Source organism: Strigops habroptila, chromosome 5 (genome assembly GCF_004027225.2).
Source record: "Strigops habroptila isolate Jane chromosome 5, bStrHab1.2.pri, whole genome shotgun sequence".
NCBI classification, from domain to species: Eukaryota; Metazoa; Chordata; class Aves; order Psittaciformes; family Psittacidae; genus Strigops; species Strigops habroptila.
Genome location: NC_044281.2, coordinates 15,309,802 through 15,322,163, shown reverse-complemented (window position 1 = coordinate 15,322,163; position 12,362 = coordinate 15,309,802). Strand labels below are relative to the sequence as shown.

Sequence of the window (12,362 nt, the reverse complement as noted above, 5' to 3'; positions counted from 1 at the left end):
CACAGAGCAGAAATAGCACTGACTACTCTTCAAACCCTTAAAAAAAGTAGCTTTGCACTAAATGTATACAGGCTTTTAATTAACATGTTTTGGTATATTAAAGCACATGAACAACCATAACTGCTGCTAATTTTTAAAAAAATGCACAAGCAGCTGTGATTTCTTACAATTAGGAGTAATTTCCTATTAATCTTAGCAAAGCTACCTCGGTCAAGTTCTTCATGATTAGAAGGTACCTTGAACCACAATAGTCTGGACTAAATAATCCAGAAAAAACCACAAGTATAGTGCATGGTGACAAATGGTATATACGCTGAGGAAAGATGTTTGGGATAGTATTTTCCGAATATTCTAAGTTGACAAAAGCATTCTAAGAGCACAGTGTAACAGATGGATGGAGAGACTGTGTCCTGGTAAATTGCATACATCTCTCTTCCTATTTGAATTGTAAATACCATGTTGATACAAGTTACCCTGTGAATAACTCGCAGTACACACATAACCTTCTGCTAATGTGAAGTGTTCAAAAAAATGCTTGCTGTTAGCTAGAAGCATGACAGAGCGATTTCAATGCAAGTAAAAGGCAGTTAATATTGAATACTGTCTTCGTAAACAGATTTTGATGGATTTAGCTCCACCATTTAAAAACCAAGAGAATAAATGTAAAGTGCAATTAGGATACTGAATGTCTTCAGTACCAAATCCATTGCGAATTGCTACACAAAATATGGAAGCTGTCACTTGGAATTAATAAATACTGCATTTTAGTATTTTATAAAAACCACAGGTTTTGCCCCACTATCCTCTATTAATACAAATTTTGGAAGCCTTCCATCTTCCAGTTCCTTGAAATGAACACATCCAGCACAGCAAACATGAGGCTGGGCAGTTGAAACTGGATCCAGACTGAAACTGGGAATACTTCTTATCTCTGAGTGTGCATCTTTACTACCTAATGGGAGGAGGCTTGGTGGGCACTATCACCTGGGAGTATCACGGGCAGGAAACCCAGTCACGCAGGATGGAAACATCATGTAGAGCAGGTGCAGCCTTAAACATTCTGTCTTGGACAAAAACCTTGACAAATTCAAAATCCTCTTTATTTAGTGAGGAAAAAATGCAATCAACAGGTTAAGGATTAAAATTAAACAATCATTATAGCCATGAACCATAAGCTGCTGCTGTAACATGTAAGGTCTATTGTGCAGTGTCAACTGACACACAGCTAGTTAGTTACAAATCATGGCTAAAAAAGTTATTACTGCATGACCCATATTTAATGTGCCCACTGACATGTGGCAGGAAGCTATATGCAATATACAGGCTTTCACAAATGGCTGTAAAATCCTGTATTCTGACCTTCAAAAATCTTGTTTCCACACTGCCTGCACAAGCAGAATGCCTCAAAAACATCTCCCCTGTGTTACTGCACTCACAGGGTCCTGAGAGTTCTTTGAAAGAGAAAAGTCCTAAATTGCCTTTTATTATGTAAGCACAACATTGAAAATTCCTCTATTGTATTCCATAGTATTCAAAACATGCAGATACTGGTACAGTAGAATTGACTTTATGAATTGAGACATTTCTAAAGATGTTTGCAAATAAGTGTCCTACAATGCTGTGATATTTTCCTTTTATCTCAGAGCCAGATGAGATTTTATTTTAAATTACTCAATTACAGAAATAGTTTTATTTCCTTTGTAAAGCCATTTCTTTCAATGCAGAAAACTGTGAGATGGGCTCCCTCTAGAGTCTTCTCTCTGATACAAACTTTGAATTATAAAAGATTGCATAGGTCGTTTATACGTGCCAAGATCCTACTTAGTCCCCTTCTGAAAAAAAAACCAAAGTTCTGAGATACGAACAGCGAAGGAAAAAACCTTCACATTCCCAGTTAAATGGGTTTATGTATTTGTACACCTCTCAAGTCTCTTAATGTCCATCTGGATGGCATCCCTTCTCTCCAAAGCGTCAACCACACCACAGCTTGGTGTCGTTAGTAAACTTGCTGAGGGTGAACTCAATCCCACTGTCCTTGTCACCAACAAAGAGAAATTCTTTACAATGAGGGTGGTAAAACACTGGCACAGGTGGCCCAGGGAGGTGGTGGATGCACCATCCCTGGAGACATTCCAGGCCAGGCTGGATGTGGTTCTGGGTAACCCGATCTAGTTGAAGATTTCCCTGTTCATTGCAGGGGGGTTGGACTAGGTGACCTCCGAAGGTCTCTTCCAACCCAAACTGTTCAATGATTCTACATTTTTCCCTTTGCAATGTACTAGGTGCATTTCTAGGGCTGATATCATAGTCATTCTCTGCAGAACCTGGCAAAGAAAAGGTATAAGATGTAAAGAGTCTGATGCCTTAAATATTTCAGCCTTCCTTAAAATGCTAGTCTGAGCACAGAAAACTGTCTCTACAATCTCTTGAAAAACAGCACTGCTTAAAAGAAGAATGTGTTGCATGGCATAATGCAGTCCCCTAGGCTTTTGATACCAATATTCCAGAGTTCAACCAGCTGATTGGACTACAGATTTAAAGAGCAACAGTATTCTAGAAAAGTATAATGTTTTTAAATCACCTCACACTATCGAGTAAGCACCCGGACAAACAGAAATACATGCATTATGTCACATGTCCCTTACTTTATGCTTCAGTGCAAATTTACATATCGTAATTACATCACACAAATTTTTGTTACTAATGCAGTTAAGACTTCCTTCTAGTTTTACCTACTAATAAAATAAGCTAGGATCTGTTACTATGGGTTGGAAAGGACTGACAAATATTTCATACAACATCACATAAGTTTTCAAACACAAAATTAATTCAGGACCTTCCACAAAGCTCACTTTGCCTTCAATTCATATTAGGTTCCTTTTGTCTTTCATAGGTCCTACAGCTCCCCTCAAGCCGGGTAAAAGATGCTGGGGATGTGGGAGATGGTATGCTTGGAAGGTAAGTTTTTGAAACATAATAAAAAGAATGAATCACTATCAACCTAAGTTTGTTCAGGGAGAACCCCTTTTGGTTGCTCCATGTTTTATTTAAAAGGATTTCAGTCAATGTTTATCCCCAAACCTGAATATACTGCATCCCACAACACAGGATCAGAAAGCACAGTAACGTTTCGTCTGTGATTAAAATAATTTTATGACAACATCTTCAAAAAATATGTTCAAACATGAATAAATTCAGTAGTTACTCTAAACCACTTGCCTACTGATTTCCTTAGGGAATCAGCAGCCATAGCAGCCAACCAACTACCCTACATCCAGCAGGGTAACTTTGCAGCTCCAGGCTTATTGCAGCTAGTCCAGCAGACTCTCTGGCCTGTGGCTGAGCTGAGGCTAGGCTTTTAACATTTCTAACCCAAAATCAAGACAGCGTACTTCTGAGGGCTCTGATTTGTAAGGATGGAGCTCTGATTTCAGACAGGATGGAGCCAAAGCAGAGCGATCTGAACATTAAATTGGTGCATCCTAGCTGAGACTGAGCACCACATTTTTAATCCCTTCCTAGGCGGCAACAGTTAAAACACCTCTTTTGGTTGAGCCTGGTACCTTCTGTTCCAGAGCTCTTCATAACACTACTACTGCTTATCCATCCTGCCACTGAGATCAGCACAATTGCATGAGCACAGCTCCTCTGTGCTGCAGCTCATTTCAGACAAGTGCCTGCAGCCAAACATCCTTAACTTCACCAATGGCAGCCCAGACTGTAGTAGAGGAGCAGGTCCAGGTGGGACCAGGGCCTATGTGGGACCCAGGTCCCCCACCAGCAGGTCCAGGTCCCACTGCAAGGCCATGCGCCCCGGCAATACCCTTCTCTAACACAACTGGGATCTGCCCACATCTCAGCTCTGACATTGTTCCAAGGCAGGACTGAGTGCTTGAGTGGAGGCTCATGGCTGCCCACTCTTGCCATCCCCCAGCACAGGCACATGGCTCAGCTTCAACGGTGGCTGAAAACTGATGCTAAAGTTGTTTACTCTAAAAGCAACTACAAAGCTCTTTGTAAATATCACAGGTTTGAATGGATGCCAGGCAGATAAAAATTGCTTACATGTTTACAATAAATATCAACGACAGTCAGGGAAGAAGCATATTGATTTGCAATCTATGTATGAATGTTAGTTTACATAACAAAAATGAATCACAGTAACTTTGGCTTTCACCATAGTCTGATAAATTCTTGGCCCACAGAATCATAGAGTGGTTTGGGTTGGAAGAGACCTTAAAGATCACCTAGTTCCAAACCCCCTCCTGTGGGCAGGGACACATTCCACTAGACCAGGTTGCTCAAGGCCCCATTCAACCTGGCCTTGAATTGTGTTAATACATTATGGCATTTCTACAGTTGTTAAATCTATTACCTTGATTGTACAGACTTGAGTTCTGCACCATTCACACGCACAAAACATCCTCTTTTTTCCTTTTTTTTTTTTTTTAGTATAAAGCACTTCAGTGAACTCATGGTCTTTTTTTAAACAAACACACATGAATGCAAAGTGCCTACAGAACTGAGACCATGTGTGCTAAACAGCTTCCTCTTACTTTGAAAAATATTTCTTTCAAAATAACCCTACTAATATCCTTATAATTTGCTGATAAGAAATCACATATTATTACAACCTTTCATTTTAAACATAAATTGAGGCCAGAGTTAAAATCAAACATAAGCATTCTTTTTTTTCTCAATTCAAATACCACTTAGTAAAGAAGTTGAAACAAACAGATTTCCAGAGTTGTGAAGAGGGTGCTGTGACAATTCCCAGTGAGTTCAATAAAACTACACCAGTCCACACCACAGGGAAAGCAGTTCTCTGGTAGGATCCAGCCCAGCAACCAGACTGGGTGTTTACAACACTCTGTATTTCAACTTTAGCACATACATTTATTGCAAGAGTCTCAAGAGCAAACTGGTTGAATTGATAGATGCTATAAAAAGCTAGTGTTTATTAGAAATCTTCACTTTATTACAATTTCAGCATAGAAATTAAAACTATACGATGATTCAAAGCACGAATTAGGAATCTGTTTATGGATCATTAATTTCAACAGCAGCACAGGGAACAATTTTAAAGGACTATAAATAAAAATAATGCCATTAACATCAGTTTTAAATTAATGTGCCAAGTTTGGTTGGTTATCTTTCTTTAGGCTAGTTATGGATATCTGAATGTGAATCATGAGAAATTTAAAATATTGTGCTTATCCATCAGGCTTTTTAAACATTTTCTTTTCATTAGAAATCATAAATACAAAGTAAATAAATAGACAATGGAAATAAATCAGTTTTAAATTCTCTGTACTATCTCAAAGGCTTAAACTGCAGCACCCTGTACAGTCAGATCTATAAAAAGTTATATATGTCACACCAGTGGAGAATGCTTTTTCTCACAATGCTACCTTCAGAAATCAAACTAAGCATGATACCTCATATGGAAACCACATTGGATGTTCAGACAGCTACAATAGAGGTAGAAGAGGACATGTTAATACAGCACGTATGTGTATGCAATTTGATGTTCCAGTTATTCTAGAACATGTCCATAATGAATAAACCTTTATCCACTTGCAAAGTGGAAGGGGCAGCATCATTACTGCAAACAACAGCAGTCAAACCCCTCCTCCGTCCTTCAGTAGTAAAATACTAAATAAAACCAAAGGAATGGCCAATGTTCCCAAAGGGAGGATGATTTTAAATCTCAGCGACAACAGCTGTGTTTCTAGTCTGCAAACAAGCTGCCACACAGTTTGCTCCTACTGTGTACGAGAATATGTAGATTTGCTGAAGACGTATGATTTCCACTACACACTCCATGTTATGGTTCAGGCTAGGAGAAACACAACAGCCATGAGGAAATACTGAGGCACAACAGCAAGTGAATGCAGTTGTGACAGACTTGTACGCTGACAAGGGGAGGTGCCCTACGTTAATAGCACCATGCAGCCCCATCACAAAACCCTTGCTCTGAAGAGCATTTATAAGAATAATGATCATTACATCAAATTAACTATTTCTGTGAATAAATGTTCATCAATAGGAGTAAAAGATCACAACCTAAGCCATTAATATGAAAAATACTGATCTTCAAATAACCCAGTATGACCCCAGCAGTCCCTTTCACTGCCTTTTACAAGCATGATTTGATACTCTCTAGTCTAAAAACATCCAACTCTGCCTCCTCCAACCGAATTTGCCTAATCGCTGACTCTTCTTTCTCCTTTTTAACTTTTGCCTCTACTTCCTGCGAGTTGAGCTCTTCCTCGTCCAAGCAGCTAAATCTGGACTAAAGGGTCTACAGGGAGTAACTGCACCCTCTAAAGAGCACACCACCAAAGCACAAACTCATGAATGCAGAGCAGAAAACCTGGGCTTCAGCCTGGGGCAAATCATTAAGCCGCAGGTACATACACACAGACACTAACAGATTTAACACTGAGGAACAAAAAGCTGTGCAGCAGAGGGAGGAAGTAGGACAAACACAGACTTGTCTCATTTCATCGTAATTCATATCATTGGCTTAAAGTCAAACAATTTAACTTGCTGTTCATGGGCCGTAGCCATAGGAAGTAGTTTGTGAAGATGGGAAATCTTAGTACTGCAGTAAGAGTGGTTTGTTTTGTTTCCAAACAGTGCCAGTCAGCTCAGAATTGCTGAAAAGGGGCCAGTGCAGCACGCACAGCAGCAGTAAGTCAGAATTAGAGCATGATGCTAAAAATCTGAAACCCCCAAAGAGATGTTTAAATGATAAATGAGAAGCAAGCCCATCTTGCCCATTGATTAAACACTGTATGAAGAACAGCTTCCATTTGTTTGCTCTATCTTTTTATTTTTCTGTACATTGATAGATGACTGCCCCTGCTATTCCCTACAAAGTGACACGTCCATCATCACTTTCGAAAGTTTCTGTTTTGGTTTTAGACTTTCTGAAAAGCCGCACTGTTGTTGTTATTCTTCTGTTCTCTTTTATAATATTCTTCTGCTCTCTTTTTATAAAAACTCCTTCAAGGATACTAGGAACTGAATCATCAATATTTAAAACATCAAATGGTGAAGTACTCTGACAACTTCAGCATCTGCTATGCTGTGGTGGTTCACATGCACCTCTCACTTCAGGAGATGTGGAGCTCTTTAAGGCCCAGTCAAATTTAGGGATGCATTTGTTACAAATTAGTCATCACCCTTGTCCTCAAATTATTAATTAATTAGGAAAAACTGTTAAGCCATGGCAGAGTAGGGGAAGACAGGAGTTTTGGAATCTGGAGATCTGTCAAAAATTTTAACCTTTTAGTGGACTACAGTGAAGCCATCTCTGAACATCTCCTCAGCTAAGATATCTGAAAATCCTATAAAATAATGTAACTCGAAGCTTATTTCTACAAAGCAATTTATCCTGTTTAGACTTACAAAAGCATCAGTGTTAACACTTTTTGTTCTTATAACGATGTCTATATATATTAAACTCTGCATTAAAACAGGTGTAAAGATTTCTGGGATACCTTTAGGAAACACAATGAGGTGTAAATCCCTGGAATGAGATAAACCATTCCAAGGGATTTCCAAGGGAAAAAAAGCTTTGTAACATCATAATCAGGAATTCAAAAGATCAGTGACTGGCAGACCAAGTCAGATAGAAAGTACATTTTTGTATTCAAGATCTGTAAAAAAAACCTTAAACTGTGAAATATACATTACAGGAAGCTTCTGCCCCCACGGTCATACCTCATTTTATCTCTTCATCCTTTCTAAACTGTCAGAAACTGTTCTTCTCATAAGCACCTTGCACACAGCTTTTCAATTGCATCAGAGAATCTCCAAACACTTGAAAGTTACAGTCAAATCAAGCTCTGCCTGTTTATAAGGCCACACTCCAGTTACAGAAGATTTTGTAAATTTGCTAACAAGGCTATGGAATTTCTGGTGGGATCCTTTGAATGTTTAGGGTTTAGTTTGGATTTGGCAGGTGGCTTTCATTGTGCAAGGGTTCCCCAGAAATTCTGCCACTGGGAATGACTAAAGAGACATACCGGTTTTGCTCACAGTTCTGCTGCCAGCTTCACATAATATGTTCATGTTGATTCTTTAGCAGCCTGCAGCCGGAATTAGTTTGAAGATAGCACAGCCTGAAAGAGCTGTATCCTGTGACACTTTCAGCTACTAAGCATCAATGAAATAGTTTGCAGGAAAAGGCACAACTGATAAACGGAAAAAAATAAAACCCAGTTCCTCCTAAATTAACCACCATGCATCATATAGAAACCTTTGAACTGCCGCAGTCTACTTTAGCTTTTGATCTTCCTTAAACTGCTAGTAAGAACAGAAAACTTAAATGACAAAAATCAATAAGTTAAAGTAAAAAATGTGCTAAAATGAACAGAATTTCTGCTCAAAATCCTCATCCTTAATAATTACTGCATATTTCACTGCAGGGGAAAAAAAAATAAGTCCTTAGGAAAGCTGAGTGCTAATTTTAAAGCAATCAAGAATGCATAGATGTTTTAAATTACAAGAAATGGCTCTGCAACATCTTGACTATTTAAACAGAAGCAGATGGTTTATATGGCTTTACTGCTTAATTAAACATTTTATATGTTCTATAAAATGATATCTGATGGTATTCTTTCCAATTGGCTTTCTAAATTTAAATTACAAGGTAATTTTATGTATGCACCATAATAACCAGCAAATTAATTCAAATATTCATATCCAATACTAACTTACCAACGTAGTGTCTATTTTCTAACGCAAAGAACTGTCCAGCTCCTCCAATTTCCTCTTCATAATACTAACATTTTTTCAGAATTCTACTGGGTTCCTTTATCTTAAATAGTCCTAATTTAACAGCAATTGGTTTAGATTTTTACTTCCTATCCCCTTTACAAAAACAGAAATAGTGAAACACGAAAAAAATGATGGAATTTATTTCATGAAGACCTTAAAACCAAGACCTCCAAACAAGATGTAGGTATGGAGCCTACTGTGATAGTAGGGTACAACTACTGATGAGTGTGAAAGATCTGAGAGATATGATAATGAAGAAGGTTTAAAGAAACTGCTTAGAATTCATGTCATGAAAGAGAACTGGAAAAAGGTATTCTGTCCCCAAGTTCCCCAGGCAAAATTAAATCAGGTTTCATAGTTCCACAAAGTAACAATCGCAGAGTTGGAAGAAAAAGAGGGATGCAAAGAAAAGACTGAGCACAGTGGGTAAAGCTTTCATAATATCTTTACCAAGTACAGATTTGATGTGGTAATTCCAGCAAAAGGAAAGGTTTCATGATTATTATTTATAGTTGTTGGCACTGACTTTTTAAAGCTGATTCAAAACAAACATAGTAAAAAGCAGAAATAGACAAAACAACAACATCATCACTAAGCCAGGAAGCTGTTTAACTGTGTTGACTACTAAAGACAACCTTAGATTAGCATGAACTTCATTTTGTTCTCACAGCTTATAGTTAAAATTGGTGAGAAAAGGTAACATCACTCACTGTGTGCATAAATGACCCTGCTCAGTTACACTTCAGTATGATCTTCACGTGAGCAGATGACAAATGCCTATCACAAAGTGAAGCACAAAGTTGCTTTTAAGTGACTTGTGAGTCACATAAAGTCATTGGGGTCACAAGTCATTACACTCTCCACGTCAATCAAAAGCACTAGCATTTAGGGATGTTGCATGTTTTAAGCTATAGCAGCTTTTCCTGGTTGTTTCTGGGCACTTGTTCAGGGCCCTCACTTGCTCCTCTTGACGCAACACAAGCCCATAGCAATGAGCAGGGGAGCAAACTAAAACACTGATAGATATTCCTTGATTGATGAAATGCAGCTATGTCAGAGCACAGTTCTTCTTATATGACCAATACAGTCTAGAAAGAGAAATAACCCTATTTTCCCATCTAGACATGCAGACATGAATTCATGAATTTTTATGTAAAATATCAGTTTAAAAAAAAAAAAACAAAAAAAAAACCAAAAAAAAAAACCAAAAAACAAATTATCAGAATAATAACAAAAATGCAGTAATATGATAAAACTATGATAGTTAGCTGCTAAAGGTATCAGAATCCTTAAGACTATCTGTCTGCTCCCTCTCTCCTTTAACACTCAAATTAGGCATTCAACACCACTGGCAAAAAGAACAGCAGAGTAACTCATCCAGCTCAGTACCTTTAGGAACTAAAGCAAATACTTTAGTGCTGTTTTTAGACTTCCATTGTTTTAAAAAATATAACATTAATTTAAATTAACTGAAAGTTATTATTAAAGTTTTAATCATGACTGAAGATCAAGAAATGCCTGTTCTTGTATTCCTCTAGCTAAACAAGACAGCTTTTCCACAATACATCATGCATCGACTTCTAAGCTTCATGAGTTCAGAGAGAACTGATTTCACTTACCTAGCAGTTGCCTATGTTCCTCTTAGTGAAGTTAGGGCTGGAAAAAAAAAAAAAAAAGAAGAAACACTTGGCAGCTAATTACATTAAACTAACATCAGACTGATACATTTCATGCTTTAGCATGCATTCTTTCCTTAATACCCCTGAGAGACTTCATGTATCAGCGTGTGCCACATGAACTTTTAATGACTGCAGGACAATATCCCCATCCCATCTGGGAAATCCCAAGTCACTGAATACACACATAAAGAAGTAAATGTTGCCACAAAAAGCCAGTTCTTCTATAAGAAGTCTCATTTAAATTCTGAAAATTGAAAATTAAAACCAAAGGAACCATCCACTATGCTATTTTGGCACATAACCATTAGGAAGGAAATGTAAATGTTTCAGCAGATATGTTTTGCAGCATTAGTTTGACAGATGTTTTGATTCCTGTAAGTTTGTAATAACATGAAAATTATAAACTAATTTCTCAGGTACACTCTACTGGAGTATAATATGTTTGTCTTTGTTGATGAAAGAGTTTTTTCCCCAAAACATTTCACAGTGGAAATGTTTATTCAGCTAGCTAAGCCTGAGAAGCAAACACAAAAAGCATGAATCAATTTCACTTTCAACAATGAGCCAGAGGTGCTTCTATGTCAGTTTCATCAGCTGAAGCATCTAATTCACATTTGGTTTTTTCTGTGTAAATGAGAGTAAGCTCAGAGAGTGAGCCCTAAGACTTTATGACATAATTTCAAACAAAGCAAGTGCATGGTGCAGGAAACTGCAAGAAATTCTGAGTTATAGATACTACAGGATAACCCAGAATTATCTTTGAAACAGTAAATTCTTGCAAAGACTTCTTGCAATGTGTATGTATTTGAGAGCCTGCTTGCCAGTCCCTGTTCACAAAACCAAATGTGTTTTGTCTCCACAAATAAGAACTGGTAGCAAGCTCATTAGCTCTTGACCATACTTAACTTTTGAAAGACGACCACCCCACCAAAAAAGACCCTATCACTTCCCAATCCCTTCATAACCCTCGTACTGGACTTAGGTGTTAGCCTAACCTCAGTGAGGAGGAGCACCCCAGTGTCCTCCAGGCAGGATCCAGCCACCCGAATTACACTTTGTTCTTTGCTCTGTTGTCCTCTGCCCAGCAGGAATAGCTGTGTTCAGCAAGAAACCTTTGGCAACGTCCCAGGCCTGCTTGTTTTCAGACATTTATGCCAACGTGAACTTGTGCCAGGACAGACAAGTGACTGCCTGTGGCGGGCCCGCCACAGTCCCTCCTGCCCTGGGGTCCTCTCTCCACCACCAGCCTCACCGAGGCGAGGGCAGCTGCAGGCGAACGCCCCTGAGCAAATGGACGCCTTCGCAGTCTTTGTCTGCAGACCTGACACACCTGGACTGGGCTCAGGGCACAGACTGCAATGCCTGGGGCCGGCTCTCCTCAGCAGCAGCGTCGCGCCGCTCTCCTCTCCACCCTGCTACCTGCACCTCTGTTCCCAGCCCCCTCGGCCCGCCGGGGGCTGCCTGTGGACGCATGCTGACCACCCCTAGCAGCGCAGGGTGATGGGGCCAGGTCGAAGCACGCCCAGCTGTGGAAGGGGCGAGCCGAGGCCGAGACACCCAGGCAGGGAGCGGCTGGGAGGAGCCGAAACCCCGCCCGAGGAGGGCGCGGCAGCCACGTCAGCCGCGGAGCCACCCCGCCTGCCTTCGGCCCAGAGCCGGATCCCGCCGCGGGACGCCCTTCCGCCCGGCGCCGGAGTGAAGGCGCCGCTGTCCCATGCTGCTCTGCGCCGGGCCCGTTCCGGCCGCTGGCTCCCGCTGCTCTGAGCCGCCGGCTGGTGCCGTTGCTCGCCCTGCAGCCCGGTGAGGGCCGCGCCGCTTCCCGCAGCTCGCCCGGCACCGAGGCCGTGCCGGCGGGGAGGGGACCGCACAGCAACCCCGCCCCGGCGGCGGTTC

General features: G+C 40.2%; 1 protein-coding gene across 2 annotated transcripts in view; it reads right to left on the bottom strand.

Moving 5' to 3' along the window:
- Positions 1 to 12,362, bottom strand: part of PDE1A (phosphodiesterase 1A) — a 219,979-nt gene that overhangs the window by 207,408 nt on the left and 209 nt on the right. Inside the window, exons 1-2 of one of the 2 annotated variants that reach the window (XM_030488054.1) lie at positions 11,465 to 11,991; positions 10,410 to 10,446 (exon numbers count right to left, since the gene is read on the bottom strand). The gene's annotated coding sequence lies outside the window, so the exon portion shown is untranslated. Of the gene's footprint in view, positions 1 to 10,409; positions 10,447 to 11,464; positions 11,992 to 12,362 lie in introns of those variants that run through there. The other variant, XM_030488057.1, reaches the window with a different exon arrangement.